Below are 19,773 nucleotides of genomic sequence, written 5' to 3' on the forward strand. Positions count from 1 at the left end.
AGTGTATTCTATCACCATCCTCATGAGCTGTTGCAATCAGGTGGGGCAGTGTTTCCTTGCCTCCTCCCCCCAGACTATCTTTCTGTTAATGGCCCATCATTGTCCTGCCGCATGACTCACAGATAACTCCCTCCGGACTATCTTCTGTTAATGAGCCTAATCAACACTTGGCCTCATGACTCATTACCTCATTGTGAGATGCTCCACCCAGAGGGAGGATCCCATCATGGATATAATCTGGGACTCTGAACACCAGAGACAACCCTTTCCACTGGACTTCAGAGGACAGGAGCTACACAGCAACCACTGGACCTCCTGAGGAAAAGCAGACCCTTTTTTCTACAGGATCACCGTTTCAGAGGACTGCAGCCACCATTCCACCAGACTGCTACCACCACCCTGCCTAACAGGGATTCAGGTTGTATCTTGACTCTGTCAGTTTGAACCAGTGTTTTCTTTTAGTTTTTTTCCTTTTCTTTAATTTCCCCCATTAAATTGTTATTCTGACTTGGTGCCTCCCACTGGTTTGTTTTTCAAACTAGTACACCAAGCTTAACAACTTTCTTGGGTCTAGGCCATATCACTCAAGAAATGCTACAGGAAACTAGGAGAGGGGTGCCTTGGGCAGGATCCAGAGAGGCTTTCTGCCCCGATGTTCTGAATCCCACAGCTACTACAATCATAATATCTCCAGGTTAGATAAACACAAAAGGAAAAGACATCTCTTTAAGATATCAGATGTTCTTTGGAAAGCATCAGGGAAACAATCTAAATGCAGTGATTCATTTCCAGGAATGGTTGTTGATGGTCAAGGGATCAGTTAAATCCATCACCTCTGCTTTCCAAGATTATAAGATAGAGCAAAGCTGGGAATGTAATTCAAGAGTGAATATTCAAAAGTGACTTGTTCAGGTCCATGTTAACTCACCAGAGACCTAAAGCAATGGATTTACATCACAGTCTCCAGTCATGATGGAGATGTGTGATGGTCTTACTCTGGGTACTGCAAGACGTAACTGGGGGCGAGGAGCCATTTGGGAGGCCATTACTTCATAGTCTTTGAGTCTGTATGTTTTACCAATTTCCATCTTCACTCCTCAGATTTCTTCTGTGTCCTTCAGAAAGGAGGACACTGCCTGTGCATTGGAATCCCCTGCTTCAAGTACCCTCTCAGACCTGATGGCAATGAAAGGGGATTTATCATGGGATGAGAAACATGCTAGAGGAGAATGCTCTCACTGTGCCTTTAGGATGGGCCTTTGAGGTAAAGGATGGGATCCCATCTCCCACAAAAGCTCCTGGAAGTTCCCAGCTCTGCGGCCATCTGTTTCTCATGGGACCATCTGTTTCCAGTGAGCAACACCCCAGGAGAGTATGTTTATCAAGACTAGCAGGTTGAAGCTTGGCAGGATCTGCAAGTAAGCAATAGGAGGCCTTTAAATGCAGACTTTCTATTTGCAGTATGTGAAGCCTGCATGTGTGTGTTGCCTCCAACCACCCATATACCACAGGGGAAAGCATTCAGAAACAGGATCCAAAAATAGAAGAAACTGTGTGACTCACAGCCCTGCCACCCTGAGTTGTATGCTCAGCACAAATCCCAGGCAAAGCAGCTTTAGGTGCTACGCACCCTCCGCACTCAGAGCTGCAGGTGACCCCAAAGGAAAACCTGTACTGTATACATATAACAATAGATTATGTGCTAAAGGCACCTCACTCAACAGTGCTCTTCTGTTCAAATGGGCACTGTTCCAACACCACACTAAGAGGGTTTGGTTCTGCTGGCTGTGTGGGTCTTTGGTGAGAAACAGCTGAGAGGACCAGCTTCCTCTGGTGTGCAAAGCACAGGCCTGGCTGCCTACAAGGATTACAGCATGACACAGAAATAAAGAAGTATTAACACCATTGTCCTTGGCCACATTTCTATTTCCCTAGGATTTTCAGCTAAAAAAGTTATGCTTTACTTCTGCTCTTAAATGTATTGTGTTCAATATCATCATGGTCCTTCCACAGGATGTGCATATTTCAGAGGTCACTGAACTGGGTTTTTGTCTACAGAGAAAAAAAGGTACATGAGAGTTACAAATTTTTGCCTGAGTAATATCAACTTGTCAGATAAACAGCAACCAGCTGAACACTTTCTCAAAAAATTGTATTTCTAATAAAAGTATTTTTGGCAAGTTTCTTTATTTTTTCATTGTAAGATGTCCAATATTTCAATATATTTTGGCTTCTTCTGTAAGAACTACAAAGGATAAAAAGGATAAAAACAGGTTGTTTTAAAGCAAGAAAAAAAAAAATTAGGATTTTCCTTGCCAAACCCCATCTTGAAGACATGTTTGTCAAGTGTCAGTCAGAAAAGATAGGTAAAAATTTCAGCAGGGCAAAAAAACTCATATAATTATCAGCTCCAGCCATGCCCTTTTGCACCATGTTGGCCAGGTGAACTGTATGATACAAACAGCAAACAGGTTTTCTGTGTGTTCTCATGTCTCTCTCTAGTGGAAAGCCCTCATCACTACACAAATACAGATAAGAGGCATGGACTTGTCAGTTCAACAAGGGGAGACCTGCGCCCCACAACACCCCTGCATCTTGGGGCTGATGCTGCCCCATGGTTGGGGCAGAGCTTTCCTGCCTTGTACAAGAACCCATTCCTTTTGCCCTTTGCCCCCAGGCAGGGCCATGCTATGCCTTAACTCAACCACAATATCTTGGAGAGGGGAAGACATTAGTGTCACACCCAGAGACAAATCAGTACCAAAAAATGTTGGCATTTAAGGATTTCAGTCAGATTCATTTGAACTGCAAAGGACAAAAATAAAGAAATCTTCAAATGCCTTGTTAAATTCATTTCCAGGTAGGAAACCCCACAGAAAGAGGGAGGCATCATCCAAATTCTCATGGCAAACCCTTGGAAATGCAGCCAAACAGCTATCAGCTACCAGCCCGCTCTGCCCAACTCCTCCTAACCCCTAGGGCCAGGCAGGCGACTTGCCCCGCCAGAGCCCACTGGCCTCAGCTTGTCAGTCCCTGCTCACATCCCTACACAGCCATGGAATCATCACTTTAGGCTCTGATGCAGCAGTTCTGAGCCTGCTGGCGGGAGGCACATGCACCCCTGACCCTTCTTGCACTGCAGCCAGTGCCACCGCAGAGTCCCCAGGGAGCGTGGTGCAGGGTCCAGCAAACTGTGTTGAGCCTCCTGCTGGCGAGTGCCAAGCAGTGGCAGCCCCCGCCGAGCAGATGTTGTGCTTGCACATGGCTGGGTTTTCCTTTCTGTGGTGACAAATAAGCACCATTCATCTGGCAGAGATGGGAGCTGTACAGCATGGAGAGGGTGGGTCATGCCTTGTCCTTTGACTCTGCAGGGCTGGGGGAAGCCAGATGCTCTCTGCTTGCCAGGGAATTGCTCCCTACCTTGCCAGGCCTGGCTCAAACATTGCTGTCCCCATTTATTCACAAAGGGGCAAACAGTCCTGTATTGCATTTGCACAGGATAACTGTGGACTGTTAATCTGGAAGCTGCAGAGCCAGCACAAGTCATCCAGGGGCCCTGTGAGCAGCCTGCATTTAGACTGGCCACAGACTGCTTTTCAACACAGGGGGACCTTATCCATGGCAGCACTGGGGTCCATCTCTGTTGTGCTGGGCCTGAGAGCATTGCCCCAGAGAAACCATGGGATGGCTGGAGGCTGCAGGAAACTCCAAGGGCTTAGCCATGCAGCTGGAGTGAGCATCGTGTGATGGCACTCAAGACCCAGGTTTTCTTAGGAGTGCCAAGTTACCCAAGGTTTCCCTGCTGCCATGTAGTGTGTAAAGGCTATTCTTGCCTGTGGGCTTCCCACTAAGCTGTTTATCTCCTGCAGCATTGCCTCCATTTCACAAAGGTGGAAACTGAGAGATGCTAAAAGCAGAAAGCCTCCATTATAACTGCAAGATGCCTAACTGCTGGCTGACTTGATGAACAGATGTACAGAGGCTTGCTAGGTCCTGCTAATGGAGGGGCATCTGCAGGTGCTCCACACTTGGATTAGCACTAATGAAGCACTCCAAATAACTGGGCACTTCTGAAAAATCTGGCCTAAATGATGCACCTGGGTGGCAGTGTGTGAGGCATAGCTGGGAGCAACAGCAGTCTTCAGGCAGTTTCCCAGGTCTAAACACTAAGCCTTCTTTTCCTATGAACCCACATTTGACTGAATACCTTGTTATCAGTGGCTTCCACACATACACTAACCTCTGTTTTAACAGAGTTTTAAGCCCTTGGAGTTTCCTGCAGCCTCCAGCCATCCCATGGTTTCTCTGGGGCAATGCTCTCAGGCCCAGCACAACAGAGATGGACCCCAGTGCTGCCACAGATAAGGTCCCCCTGTGTTGAAAAGCAGTCTGTGGCCAGTCTAAATGCAGGCTGCTCACAGGGCCCCTGGATGACTTGTGCTGGCTCTGCAGCTTCCAGATTAACAGTCCACAGTTATCCTGTGCCAATTAACACAGATGCCATGACAGAAATTAGTATTGTGTTTTTAAGTATTTGATCTATGCTGGGAGGAGGACAGTGGGTGCAAATGGGTAGCATGGTCACCAAGGCCCTTGAGCTAAGCAGCACCCACAGTGTCCTCTGTTTCTGCCCAGCAAAGCTGAAGACTGTAATATACTTTACTCAGGAGAGACAACTACCACATATCAGGCATGAACTTTGAACCAGGGAGTAACAGGCATAAAGCTCTTTACTCATTTCGTTTGAGATACAAAATCAAGGGACTACTGAAAACAAAATAAAAATATTTCTGAGAAGTCTTGAAATTCCCCCTATTTTGCCTGTTAAAAATTGGCTGAAAGTGATACCTTTGATCGCCTAATTTGTAATATGACTTTAAAATGGGATGACAGCAGTGACTGCCAAGGCATGAACCTCCTTTTTTTGCCTGCAATATTTGTCTTTTACCAATAAGCTAATTGATTGAGTTTGGCTGTTGAAAGCCCTGAGTTTTGTCCCCAATGAACCCTGTATGTGTTTAATACCTATCAGCTAGAGGTCAAAAATGAAAGGTATTTAATCTCCTCCTCTCAGTCCTAGTCAGAACGATTTTGAAGTGATAGGTTTAAGGGCCCACATCAATTTTGTCTCGTAAACAATCGTTTCCCCACATTCTTTCAGTTACACTTTATCTCCAAGAGGATCTAAGCAGCAGGTATTGAGCCTGACTTTAAATCTCATCAAGCCCCAGCTTTCCCTGTGGCAATGCAGAGGGAAATATTTAGTGCCAGCCACTCTGCCACTTCACCTCCTGACACAATATTATTTCATTGTAACCTGTCCAGTGAGCAAATTGCCTCTTTGGCTCCCTCGCTGTCTCTGCACAAGGGCTGGGCTATTGATTGTGACAGTGTGCCAGTGTGCACAGGGTGATTCCTGAAGAGGAGGGATCGATGGGAGCATAATTGCTACCTTGTCAGCAGCAACTGGGGAAGAGGGGCTGGAGTAAACAACATAGTGGTAGAAAAAGCTGACACTGCTTCTGGAGCATCTTCTTCTACCATGGGGCGGGGGACACAGCTAAACTGCTGCTAGGGGAAAAGGCATCAGTTATTCCCATGGAAGTGGTTTTGCACTCACAGAGCCACTTACGGAGAATGAGAGAGCTGCAGACAAGGGGAAAGAATGGGTGAAGGATTCGTATCTAGAAAGGAGCCATCAGCTGAAGAGTTAGTGGAAAAAGTTGGACCATGGCACTGCAGGTTAGTTTTTCCTCCAAGGTTAGTGTGCATTGCAATCACAGACAATAGGTCTGGAAGGGAGACTTCAAGGGTTACATAATCCATCCCCCTACCCCAAGGCATGACCAACTATACTTACACCATTGCAAGGCTGCAACCTTGGCTCGGGGCAGCACACAATGGTATAAAATGGACCATAAACCAGCACTGTCACCTTTAACACAAGATCATAAGCTTCTGTACTGTAGACTGTGCAGAGACTGTAGCATACAGAGTGACCAAAATCATTACAACATATTACATGTTGGACCAATCCACTTTATAAGCAATGCCTCTGTATTAAAGTGCCTCAGTCAAATATTTTCCGAACTTTGCCTCAGAGAAACCATAAGCTCAGGGGAGTTTCCACTGGAAGCAGGTCCTTGCAGGAACTCAAGCCTGCTTTCAAAAGTTGGGGATCCTGGGCTAGGTTCCACGACTTTCTTCTCTGTTTTAATTCCATTGCAATGTCACCAGATTCATTTCTGCCACACTGATGATGCAAAGTCATGGCATTAGCAGCTCTCAAATTCGTGTGGAAAAACATGTCTTCAAAATTCAGCAGTGATCTCATGCCAGCAAGCAGACCCTCAGCTGGCCAGGGTCTGAGGTGACAGTCCTTTTTGCTTTCAACACACATTACTGTTTTTCTCACGAGTACCATCCCAACTTATCACAGCTTCATGTACTGCAAAAGATAATGTTTGTCCTAAGTGCTGCTGCTGTCTCCCTGGCAGGGACTGGCTGGGAAAGAGCCAACACATTGCTAGTTATCTCCATATCCACCTGGAAGTGGCAGGACCAGAAGTCATGGAGCATCAGGCTTGGCAGAGAGCAGGGAAGCAGCAGTGTGCTCCAACCACCCATGGTGAGACACGCAGAAGAAGCTAAGCAAGGAAGGTCAGTATGGAACAGCAGCAGTGGGGTGAAGGAAAGCACCGAAACTCAAGTCTCAGCAGCTTAGCTTTTTTCCAACCTAATGTTCAACAAGTACAGAAGAGAACAGAACCCAGACAAACCTGAGCTCTAACATTCCCCTGATGGAGAGCCTGTCTGCAGTACAGCTCGCTCCACAAAGACAGAAATTGCATATGGTCTCTTGCATGAGGTTCATATATCTTTTGTCTCTTCACTTGTCATGTCACATCATCTTAGGGACTGGCACAATATACCCCCATATGTGGAGACTGTGTAGAGATGCAAAGCCACTTACTAAAAAAGATTTGTTAACTCCCCAACTTCCCCAAGCTTTATCCGAGGCTGGAACAGACAGCAGCAGGGAGGGGAAGGAGGCAAGCATGTCACTTCATGTTTTGATCAAAGATTCAAGTTTGTTATTGATTCATCCAAGCCTATTTACCTCCCTCCCATCCCCAGCATCACTGATTCTGTCTCTGGTACTTAAACATCAAGCCAAAGAATTTCCTCCTCAAAACTGTGCTATGAGAAAGCAAAGGCAATGTATCGCTCTGAGAAACTCCATCTTCTCCATCACACACTGGCCTCCTGCCTTCAGGCTCAGCTTGCAGCAGAGAACAACTTTGTCATCACTTGTAAATGAAGTGGCTTAACGCCGATCTCACCCAGGGAGAATAAACACAAATTGCAGTGCTGTTTCACAGAGTTACTTCTCTGATGTTCCCAACAGTATGTAGAGCTTACCTGGTGCTTTGTCTCCTAAGATCTCAAAGCAGCAGACTTGCTGTCAACTTGATTGGGAAAAGGGCTTCTCCCCACATCTCAGTCCTAGAACGAGATTAACAGCCTAGAACAGACTTCAGAAAGTTAAAAGAGCTTGAAACAGCTATAAAGCTCTGTTGGGTGTATCTATGTTTATGATAGCAATTGACAATGTTACCATTAAATAACCACTTTACTCTGTACTGGTGTGGCCTCACCTCAAGTGCTGTGTGCAGTTTTGGGCACCAAATACAAGAAGGACATAAAGCTATTAGAGAGTGTCCAAAGGAGTGCTAAGAAGATGGTGAAGGGTCTGGAGGGGAAGCTGTCTGAGGAGTGACTGAGGTCACTTGGTCTGCTCAGCCTGGGGAAGAGGAGATCGAGGGGAAACTTCATTGCAGTTACAGCTTCCTCATGAGGGAAAGTGAAAATGCAGGCGCTGATCTCTTCCCTCCAGTGACCAGTGATAGGACCCAAGGGATTGACATGAAGTTGTGTCAGGGGAAGTTTAGGCTGGATATTAGGAAAAGGTTCTTCAGTGATTGAGCACTGTAGCAGGCTCTCCAGGGAAGTGGTGATGGCACCAAGGCTGCCAGAGTACAAGAGGTGTTTGGACAACACTCTTGGAACATGTGTTATTTTGGGGCTGTCCTGTAGAGGGCCAGGAGTTGGACTTTGATTATCCCTGTGGGCTCCTTCCAGCTCAGGATATTCCATGATTCTATGATTATACATAATAATTATATAATAGCAGAATAAAAAGGCAATCATCTCCAAATCTTGGCAGTCTCTCCGAAGAAAAGGTAAGGTGTTAAAGGAGGGTAAATCTAATAGAAAAGAACAAAAAGAAGGTAACAAAGTAAACCCAGGATGAGTATTAGCAAACATTTTTTGGAAATTCATCTAGTACAGGACTCAGAACTGGAGCACTTATTTCCTCTATTTGCTATAAGTTGTTATATTTTCTGAGACTAAATACAGAGGAAGATGCCCATGGAAAAACAACTCCCCAGGCTGGAGAGGACGGTATGCTTCACCCATTAACAGGGTGGCCAATCTGCATCAGTCTTCTAACCAAACCAAGCATAATTCCTCATGGACATTTGGCAGCCATCTCATACTCACTATCACACCATGTTTAGCGAAAAAATCCAAATCGATTGCTATTCATACATCAGATGGGCAAACAGACACCAGCTGCAGTGTAACCCACTTACTCTGAATTAGCAACGACTGTATTGCAATTCAGGCTTTGAGATTTTCTAAAATATAAGCAGGGAGAGACCATCATAATGTCTGTGATAATGACTGGGTGTGTGGATCATGGAGCTGAAAATTATTTCTCCTAAACTCCTTTCTTAGAAGAGGACATGTGTTCAGATTTGGCCGGTTGGTCTGAAACTGTGCCTGTGTTCATTCATCTCTGGTACATATCCAGTTTGTGTGCTGGGACATATCACCATGCTGATTTTGGTTCAACAATATCACTTCAAATAAATAAGAAGCACAGCCTTAAACTAACCTTCCACTGCTACATTATTTAATAATTTAATAACAATTATAATTTTGGAATTACAATTCTACCATGTAGAAGCCTGGATAAGAACGCCAATTTGGTTATACAGTCAAAATATCTCCTCTTTTCAGGAACACAAGCCAGTTTCTATTATAGATTCATATTATAGGTCAGACCTTCACCTAGCATAAACTGGCAACACCACTGTGCTGTACCAATTTATACCTACAGTAGATGTAGCCCAGTGACTTTAAAATAATCAGATCAGCAGCCCCATCCGCAGCACTAAGCAGAACCATACACAGGGATATATTGCATATGCCCACTCACTGTGAGTTATGTATTTATAGAGCAAGCTAAACTGAAAGGAGTTAAAACTGTGCACTGTGATGCATTCAGTCCTTTGATGTGAGCAACAGGGGTGATGGCAGTGTTGTATTGGAATTGGATATGAAGGCATGAACGTGCAGACATGGCTAAGTGTGACAGCTGTGCTAATACTTGGAGACTCACGTAGTACAGAATGTGCAGACTTTGTGATTCTCTTGCACTGAGAAAAGATTTTCATCACCCTCAGCTAAAGGTTATTGGTCTCTGAGGGCAAGGGGGGACATATGCATCCTTCCTTGCAAACTGCACTTGGGTGTAGTAGGAAAAAAGTTGATATGTCCCCATAACTTTATGGGCTAAAGCAGCAGTTTTAAAGGATGCCGAATCAGATGAATCCTGGCCTTCCACATTCAGGACTAGGTCAGCCTCCTAATGTCACAGGAAAGCTACAGACAGAGCAGAATGTACCCTTTCTCATATGCTGCTAGACAAGATGAACAAGAGAAGTCCAAGTTTGCATCAGCAGAGCACACATTGGCTCCAGCTCTTAGTCAGCCTCCCACACTGTCTTTTCATCCCACACAAGCAGCCTAGCACCTACAAATACCTGCATAGGGAAAACCACAGCTTGCAGTATTTGTAGAGGCTACCTGACCTGGCTCCTCTGAGAGCATGAGCAGGTACAATCAGGAGTGCTGAGCACTGAGAGTATAGCTTTCCCTTTGAATCTAATTAGCAATGCAAAGTTCCACCCGAAGCAGAGCCTGCCTAACGTACAAAATAAAAGTGGCCTATTTCTTAATGCTCTTATTAGCACTAAATACCTTCCCTCTCTACACAGACATGTGGCAGAGAGAGCAAGAGATGAGGGCTCTAGCCTTTGCACATAATCAGGTGGGGCGAGCTATCTGACCCACGCTTGCCTCTGCCTCCCCCCTTCCAGTTAGTGCTTTCATCATGTTGAGCTCCGGCACTGTGGTTTCCAGGCGAATTTCCACTCAGTGCTCAGAGAGCTGAAACCTTTAGATTAATCCCAGATCTGTCAGCCTCCATCATTTTCAAGCAGGGCTGTGAGCTGCAGGGCACTCCGTTACTTTCTCCAGCACTGAGGAGCCTTAAGCCTCTTGCTCTCACTCTCCTGGAGAGTGGGCAGCTCCATTCTTCTCCCTCCCAACCTGAGATGACCTGAGTCTGTGGCCAGTGTGGTTGCAGCAGGATTTTCTGGGAATCAGGTGATTAAATTGTTTCCTCTCCCTCAATTTTGACTGGATCTGCAAAGTTCCAAGTCAAGCAGGAGATAAATGCTGCCAGCAATCCCCTTGTTCCCTTACACATGGTTGCCCCAGCCCCCAAGCTGCAGCCACTCTGGCTGGCACCATAATCCTGCTTGTTTGCTGCAATTGTGGAAATGAGCCTAAATACCCTGCACAGAAACTCTTAAGCCACTTCACTGATAGTTTAACACTCCTCCTAGGCTAAACTTGAGATTTTGCTCAGATCTGTTTTGGTTAGACTGAACTTCTCTGATTCATCTGTTGGTGATCAACTGCCAGGGTAATTTCTTTCCCCTGCTCCAGCAGAATATCTTTGCCAGTTATCTAGCCCCCATCTAGCTCAGCAGTCATTCATGGACTTTGCATCCTTTCTTCTTGCTTACTTCTGTCTTGGTCATTTTACCCTGCTGCAGGTAGCAGCAATGGTTGCTAGCAGAAGCTGAAGTACCTAGAACTAGAGTGCTGCTGTGATCCTGCCCTCTGAAGCCCTGCCAAGCAGGGCAGGAGAGCTCCTCAAGGTGCCAGGCTCACTGCTTCAGCAATTATCCTTTCTGTGGGTACCTCCTCATCATGTGGGTACCACCTCCTCGTCATGTGGGTACCTCCTCCTCGTGTGCAGAAAGGGGAGATACTCTGGTGCTGGGTGCTGTGGGAAGAGTTTAACCCTTCAGCTCATAACAAATCCCACTGTTCCAGCACCCTGGCTAGCACTCCCTCCAGCCTGTACCTCCTGAATCCCTTTTGAGAGCAGCTGAATCAATGTTTGACTTGTACAAACAGCTGCCCGACTGCAATTTGGAAGGGATTCAGATGGGGATTACGGCAAAGCAGTGGATAAAAATCTATTACATGGCAGTATTTATTTTAGATCCCTGTGGCACTCAGTGTGAACTCTGGAAGCATCTCCTGTTCCTTATGCAGTAGCACAAGTGCAACGGAATCACTTTCAGGAGCATGTGCTGCCGAGCAGTCAGAGGAGAGGAGTGAGATCCAAACTGAGTACACATTTCCAAGCCAGACTTACTTCACTCCACAGTGGATCCTCCCAGGGGGTGGGAACAGGTTTAGTTTTCAGGAGGATTCGATATTGGTAAAATTGCATCGCTTTGATAGCCCTAAGGGCCTGTGCCAGCTCTGGTTTACCAAAGACCAATGTTTCTCGCTTGCTGCAGCTGCATCCAAGATCTAAATCCAATCCTGTCTTCTCTCTTTGGGCACAGAAATGATCCAAGCTCCGAGTCAGCAGTAGGACCTGCCTGGGAGGAGAACTGGAGCAATGTTGCAGCAAACCCCACTTCGTTGCTCTCTACTAATAGCTTAGCAATGAAGGGAATAGTTCAGGCAAGAGGTCGTGTTCCTGTAGGTGGCAATCTCTGAGATGAAGTGTCCCAGGAACAGGACTGCAACAACCCACTCTGTAGGTTACGGGTGTGTTCGGTCGGGACGGAGACGGAGACGGAGACGAATGGAGAGATCTCTATAAGCAGGTCTTGGGACACAGTCGGTTTATTGTAAAGGCGTGGGTAGGGGCACTGCTCAGAGCTGCCTGACTCAGCTCTGAGCAGGCCCAAGAGAGTAAGCAGGTGAGAGAGAGAGAGAGGGTGTAAGAGCAAGAGTGGAGGTAAGAGTAGAAGTGGAAGAGAGGAATAGAGAAAGAATAGAAGAGAGAATGGAAGTGAGAATGAATAGAAGTGTCTGAAGTCCTGGTTACAATACAATAAATCATCTTCTGTACTGAATATTCTAATTGTCACTAACCAATCTAATACAAGATACAAATCCTATAGCATTTACATACAGCCTATAAGAGTTCTTATATTACCATAAAGTGTTACATCTTAACTTCTAAAAACTACTCTTTGGACCCCTTCTGCTGAGCTAGTAGGGTCTGCTCTGACCCTTGGACCTGCCTGCAAGCAGAGGGTATTGTTCAATCAAGAGGGGATTATCTTCAGTGGCCATACCATTGTTTTCTAGTTGTTCAGTAACTAAGACCTGGTATTTCAAAAGTGGCTTTCATTTCGATGTTGCCTGTAGTTTTCATATTCCCAAAATCTTTTGTCAGGCAATCATATTTCCAAGGTTTTCCTGTTCCATCTTCCCCAACACCACTTAATGCCCACGAGGGTCACCACCAAACCACCACTGTTGGCCCAGCCTGGCCAAGCTAGTCAGGAGGGTACTCATGCCCAGGACAGGCATGAGTACCCTCAGTCCTTTTCCAGTGTACACGCACACAGGCTGCTGGCAGGAGGGAGCACCAGGGTAATGCTGAGAGGCCGCTGACTTAACAGGCTGTGACAGGGCTGTCCAGCAGCAAAGAGAGGCAGAGAAGCCACCACTCTTGAAAAAGAAATACAGATGGGGAGCGATCTAAAGACACTGAATTGCCCATCCCCAGCTTTGCCTTTTCTTGTGTTGAAAGTACCAAATTTTCATCTGCTGGAGGTACATCACGTGTCGAGGGAGACAGACCTCTCCACACCAGAGCTGCAATATTTTCTCCACAGGCTGATAATGCTAAAAGCAAAATGAGCACTGGCCAGGGCTGCCACCGACAAGGCAATGTATGTAGGTTCCCAATCCCTGGCAGCAGCATTTCTGGGCTGAGTGATGCAGAGATGACAGGAAGAAATGGACTGGAGAAGGGCTGGAGGAGCCAGAGCTAGTTTGGGCGGCCCTGGTGATGAGGGACCTGCCCTGAGCACAGCCACAGATTGCAAAGCCCAAAGTGGCTCTGTCCTAAGCACTTAACAACTCCCTCTGGGGACTGCTCACATGGCTGGATCTGTGCTGGGGTCATCCCCATGCCAGTGAATGAAGCTTTCCCATAGGGTGCCAGCACAAATACAAGGTAGCAGAGCCTCCTCTTCCTCAGCTCTTCCATGGGCTCTGCACAAGTCACTGCCCCTCCTGTGCAGCTGTATGGGTGACTGTCTTGATGGACAGGCTTCAAATTAACCAGCATTGCTGGGGCCTGGGATGCTGGGTCATTTTCTCAGCTTAGCAGTTTGAACTCTCAGTTTAAATTTTCCTATCTGTAGTCCAGAGATAAGCCTGCCCTAAAAAGATGCTGGGAAACTTAATGAATGGAAAACTTGCAATGTGCTTTAAGATCACAAGGGAGAAGATACAACAGATGGGAAAAATATTGCAATACATATAACATTTTATCAGATTATAACACATTTTAAAGTACTTCAAGTATCAATCTCTATATATAAAGATGTGCTCTATCATACACGATTTTTTACAGGACCCACACTGCATTGAAAAGAACTAAACTTCTAGAGGGCTAGGAAGAGGTCATAATTCAGATTTCTGTCCCCTGGACTCATCCTCTCCATATGGTCTTTTTTTCCCTCCACTTCCTTTTTCACTACAATCCACATTTCTGTTATCCCCCATTTCACCCTGTCTTCCTCTGTTTGCTGTTGTGAAGTTATTGCTCACTGGGTTTTGTTTTCACGCAGAAGCCAAAAAGCATAAGAAATAACATGGGGCCCCAGAGGCAACCACACCAGGATGGCAGCATTCACTTGTTTTCCTCTGGATGCTCTGACTGCCTTCAGGAGTTGCAACAGGACTAGGAATCTGTGACTCTCCGAGCTTTGTATGTCACTTCTGTGACCATACAGGCTTTACTGCTGGATCAAGCTGAACTCCCCAAAAAGGAGAGCTTCACTTTTGTGTCATGGAAGAGCCTCCATCCTTGTGCATGTAATTTGGTGCATCCCAGTCCCCAGAGATCCTGGCTTACCTGAGCAAGCCCAGCTCTTCCACCCAAAGCGAGACACTCGGGCATTACGCTATATTATGGCTAATGAAGTTGCTTTGTTTGTTCTATTGCTTCGGGGAATAAGTTAATGTCTCAGAATGCCCTTTAACGGTATTTGCCTTTGTTTATAAAATATTTATTTTGCAAGATAAATGCAGATAAGAGACTCCTAACAGGATCCTTCTGGGAGAAGAGAGCGCTAAGAGTCAAAGAGAATAAAATGGGTACAGACATACAGGTTGAGTTCTTATCCAGAACAGGATACACCACCCATCCTTTTTAACAGTGTAAAAGATAAAGTTTCATCTTCCTAATTCTCAGAATTTATTCTCCAGCAACCAAAAGAAAGTGGATGTGACATGCTTAGGGGCCTTTTGCTCCTCTTTGTCTGTGGTCTGACACTCCTTCCCTCCTACTGATGTAAAAGGACTGTGCTTCCCAACACAGTGAAAGGAAATCCTACAGGCTGATGGCTCCAAGGAGGATTTGGCAGGGCAGGAGGGGAAAGCAGGATGGTGCTGGTATAGGAAGCCTTCAGCAGCAGTATGAGGGGAAGGGAAGAGGGGAAAATCACATGGATGTACCACAGCCAGGATTCGCCTGTTTGCTGGTGGCCTTGCAGACTCCGTACACACCTGCTCAGCCTTTCTTTGAGTAAGCAAATAGTAGAGGAGAAATACAGATAAATCATAGAATGTTGAGGGGATGGAATGGACCTTAAAGATCATCTAGTCCCAACATCCCCCTGCCATGGGCAGGGACACCTCCCACTAGACCAGGTTGCTCAAGGCCTTATCCAACCTGGCTTAATGCAAGACGGTAAACAGTTAGGATCAGAAGTGAGCACTGTGGGCTGTCCCGGAGCTTTGCCGGAAAGTCAAAACAGCCTCCCAACTCCTCCCCAGTAATGTTAGCAGTTTGGGGGGGGTCCCTGCAGCCAGTCTATGACTCACAGGATCAGAGGTTTTAGACAGAGGAACAGAGGTTTTAGAAGGGACATGCCTGATGCATCCCAACTCTCTGACCCTGATGCCCCGAGGAGAATTGGCAGGTGGGGAAATGGTGCTGCTGTCTTGCACAGCCACATTGCATGAGTCTCAGTGAAGATGTCATCCCCTCTCTGCCCATGCACGTGGCTGGCATTTGAATCTGGCCCTTCTGGTCGGAGCCCACTGCAGCTCTCTGCAGGAAGAGATTCACCCCCACGGCATGCTTCTGCTGGGAGGGTGACTCGCCTGGCCTCTCTTCCCTGAAAGCAGCTGTAAGGGAGGAATAGCCATCTCTTCCTGATGTGCATGGGAATTGAGCTGAGAGGGAGTGGCGTGGATTCAGCCTCCAGCCACCTGCTGTACAGAACGAATGGGCAGATCATTACCCAGAGAGCTCTGTAATTTTGCTTTGCAAATGCTTGCCCGCTGGCACAGAGCCCGAGGAGGGGAAGAGGGAGAGGGTGGTTGCTCACAGCTCTGCATGCCAAAAAGGCACTTCACCATGCATGAGGCCACCAACACTTCTCCAGCCATGAGACCTTGCAGGTTTAACCCTCTCTGCTGCTCCCCAAGCCAGTGTTTTGTAAGAGGGGTAGAAGAGTGGCAAGAGAGGGCAGAGAGGGAAAGAAGAACAAGGAGTTGTTGAAAAGAGAGAAGAAAGCACTGCAGGGAAGGGAAGGGGACTCTGGCTAAGGAAAGGGGTATGTGGAGGCCATGGAAGTATGTCGAGACAGGAGTTCCTGCAAGAGTTGCATGAAAGGAAGAAGATCCCATCTCCAAGGTCTCCCAAGCATGCAGTCAGTAAGAACGCGCTGTGTACTAACAGCAAGAGCGAGGAAGAGCCTGACTGGGACTTGCTGCTAAATGCACCAGCCCGCTTGTAGGGAAGGTGGCTCATAGGCACATACTGTATGCACCTGCAGCAGCATGCCATTCCTCCTGCCTCCCCCACCTCTTCAGAGCTTTTTAATTTGTGGACAAATTTCAGCTAAATCTATGACACAGGCACATATCTATCTGAGAAGTTTCATGGAAACAGGCAAACCAACAATAGAAGAGAAATCAAGTTTCTATGAAGAGATGTGAAATGTGAATTCAACACCAGCAGAGAACCCATACAGGAGAGTGCTTCAATGAACGTGTCACGAAGTTCAAACTCCAACTCTCTGAAAAATAATTTTTCAGCCAGCAATTGTGCAAAACCCCAATTTGAGTAAGCTGTATCCCCATGCTCTGCTCTATGCTGATACCTGCTCACCTTCTAATTTTGTTTGAGCTCATGGCCTAGAGATGTCCCCTTCTCTGAGGCGTACATCAGAGATGGCAGCGAGGTGAACCTGCTGAGAGGAAGTGTAAACCCAAGTGCTCAGCAATAATCTTTAAAGGAACTCTCCCTGCCCTGCAACTCTGAGCCCCCACACACGCTGCCAGAGAATAGCTACATCCTACAGAAGTTCTCTACAGAGAGCTGTGGAGATCCCCCCAGGCAGCAGCACCTTTACTGCACTGACTTGGATTGCACCAAGAAATTGTGGGAGAGGTATGGCCCAAGAGGTTGTGTGTGGCCAGGGTGCTGCACACCAGAGAGGGAAGAGAAGGCTCTACTGCTTTCCACTTTTCCCAGTGTCATCTCCTGATTTCTGCTGTTAGGCCTATTCCCATCTGGGAAGAGGTTTTCAGGACAAAAGGAAAACAAGGCTTGATCCAGCTCCTACTTCTCTAGAAAGCTGGGAAAGCATGTTCTGTTTAAGCACCTCTAGACATTCCTTTTCTACATGCAGGTAACTCCAAAAAGAGCAACCTTTATGCTTTTCAAATACCATTCCCCAGCCTTGCCTTAAGGGCGGGCTCTGGCTAAAGTAAGCAACATGCCAACACCAGAAACATCCGAGAAAAAAAGTGTAAGTCATGTGGAAGCCGGTCTTTGGTATCCATGGCCAGATGCTCTCCTTTTTATAGCAGAACACCCATTTTCTACTTTGCAAGTACTCTCAACTTCTAAAAGCATAAGCCACAAGAAAACTAGATCCACTCTGGTCACCTGACCTATTGTACCAGCAAACATTCATCCCAATTCTGCTGACACTCTTACTTGCTCCAGTAGCACCACAACTTACAGTATATTTACTGGGCTAAAGTCACTTTAAGAAGCAATTTTTAATGTAATTTGATGACATTTTGATGAGTCACACCATTTTATTACAAATTTGGATCAGCCCTTATTTTTAAAATTATTTATAAAAGTGTAATATGAGTTTTTCAAGCAGCTGAAAAGCTCCAATCTGTGCCCCTTGATCCTACACATATACATGTAGACTTGACTTCAGCATCAGGGCTTTAGATATGACAAGGAACAGGCAGAAAGGAAGCAAACCCCAGCATGACTAAGAGAGCATTCAACATGTTGGTTGCTGTGATTTTTTACTGTTTTTCTTCCCTTTCTGCCAAGTTTTTCATCCAGTTCTCACCCATTCACAGTATGGTGCAGTGGAAGGTGAGTCTTTCCTTGGCAGAGCTGAGAAACTAAAAACCTTAATTTTAGAAAGAGTCCCTTCAGTCATGTTAACACCACGCAGTGTGATGTTGGAATTATAGCTGGGAATTAATGGGCCAGAACAAAAAAATATCCCCACACTGGAAAAAAGTATATATTGCTGTTGATTGCTTCATTTCTTTCCAAAGTACAAGAGAGAGAGTTCTTGTCAATAAGAAAAGACCAAAAAAAAAAAAAAAAAGGAAAAAAGTGCTGAGACTTTCTATATTTAGTAGCTTCTAAATTTTGGCACATTTGTTTGCTAAAAATACCTACATGCACTTATTGGTGTGGTGGAAGAATCGGTGTTCTGCTTTTTACCATCCAATTATCCAAGCAACAAGAGAGGCAGACAATCGCAATTTGATATTCCCTGACAGTTGTCTGCTGAACACAGAGCATTTAAATGCCCGTTTACAGAACATGTTGAGGAACAGAGTCCAGTTAGTGCGTGGCTGAAGTGTTTGGCAGCACACCCAGCTGTGCCAAGGCTCAGCCCAGAGTGCCAGCAGGCAGGATATCAGTGCCACTCCTCACCTGAGGCAGAGTGAATGGGGCCACGAGCCACCAAAGACAGCAGCAGGATGTGCACAAGGAGAGGGGACATGCCTGGAGCAAGGTGCCTGCCCAAACTCTCATCCCAGGACATCTCTGAGCAACTGGGATGCACAACCTATCCTCATTCCTGGATTAGGATGCAAGTTATTTCTTTAGGGAATGTGGGACTATGCTTACTCTGTTTCTTTTAAGCACTGCCCCTGCATGTTAGGCAGCCCAGTGCCCAGCACAGCTGAAGATCCAAGCTGTGAGCATCCTCGGCCTGAGGGGGCTTGGTTGTCATAGCCAGCCCTGCTTGGTGCCTGCATCTCTGAGGAAAGCTGCTGATGCTGTTGCAGAATTGTGCTGCCCATTGCAACCTGGCTTACCTGAGTTACCTTTTTGGACCAGGATCTAGGGGCAAGTTTCCTTGGGTTGGTTCTGAGCTTCAACCTTCATTGTGTGACCAATCATCAGAGTTTCCTGGGACTCAGCCTTCCCTTCAGTATAAATACCACTAGTAGTAAGTAACTTCCTCCAAGCACGAAGTGGATTTTATGAGTACACAGGAAGCTACTCAGAGCTATTGGTTTAAAGCACTGAGTTCTATCCTTTAAACAGGAGAGCCTTGAACCTAAAGTAGAAATTATTCCTAAAGAGCAGCATAACGACCAATAGGGATTTACAAGAGCATCTCTAGTCACAGTGATCTAGTCTCCCCTTCCAACAGAGTAACAGGGCTTGGGAGGCAGCAAGTGCAATGTCTTGACATTTTGACGTGTGACTCAAGATATTCAAGAGAAGAATGTCTAGCTGAACCTACTGTGACATAATAACATTTGGTTAGAAAAACATTTCTTTAAAATAGTTATCATTATTTCATTGCCAAATGAAAGGTGTATTGAGTGGATCCTAGAGGTATTCATTGGAAGGTCCAGCACTAGTCAGTATTTCCATTAATGACTTGAATAATGGAATAAAGAGTATACTTATTAAATCTGCAGATGACATCAAGCTGGGAGGGACTGAATACACTAGAGGACAGAAATAGACTACAAGACAATCACACTAAATTGGACAAATGATCTGAGAACACAAGATAAAATTCAACCAGGACATATTGATGTAATTAGACTTAAGCAGGAATAATCAACTTCATAAATACAGAAAAAGGAACAGCTGTCTAGGTGGCAATTCTACAAAAATTCTGGAAGTTCCTGCACACCACAGTCTGAAAAGCAGTAAAAAGCACGCCTCACCACCACAGGACAAACAAGTATCATATTGGGATGCTAACGTCAGTCTGACAGACCTGTGATGTAGATTTTTCCCTGAAGTGTTATGTCCAGTGTTGGGTGTCCCACTCTGAGACAGAG

The 19,773-nt window shown here is 46.0% G+C and overlaps 1 long non-coding RNA gene across 1 annotated transcript; it reads left to right on the top strand.

Annotated features, from left to right (window-relative positions):
- The first annotated feature begins 7,814 nt into the window (after positions 1–7,814).
- Positions 7,815–12,749, top strand: LOC116445923. The gene is made up of 3 exons (XR_004240944.1): positions 7,815–7,978; positions 9,197–9,200; positions 12,736–12,749. It is a non-coding gene; the product is annotated as an uncharacterized LOC116445923 (long non-coding RNA).
- Positions 12,750–19,773: the final 7,024 nt, after the last annotated feature.

The sequence above is a fragment of the Corvus moneduloides genome, chromosome 6, assembly GCF_009650955.1.
Source record: "Corvus moneduloides isolate bCorMon1 chromosome 6, bCorMon1.pri, whole genome shotgun sequence".
NCBI classification, from domain to species: domain Eukaryota; kingdom Metazoa; phylum Chordata; class Aves; order Passeriformes; family Corvidae; genus Corvus; species Corvus moneduloides.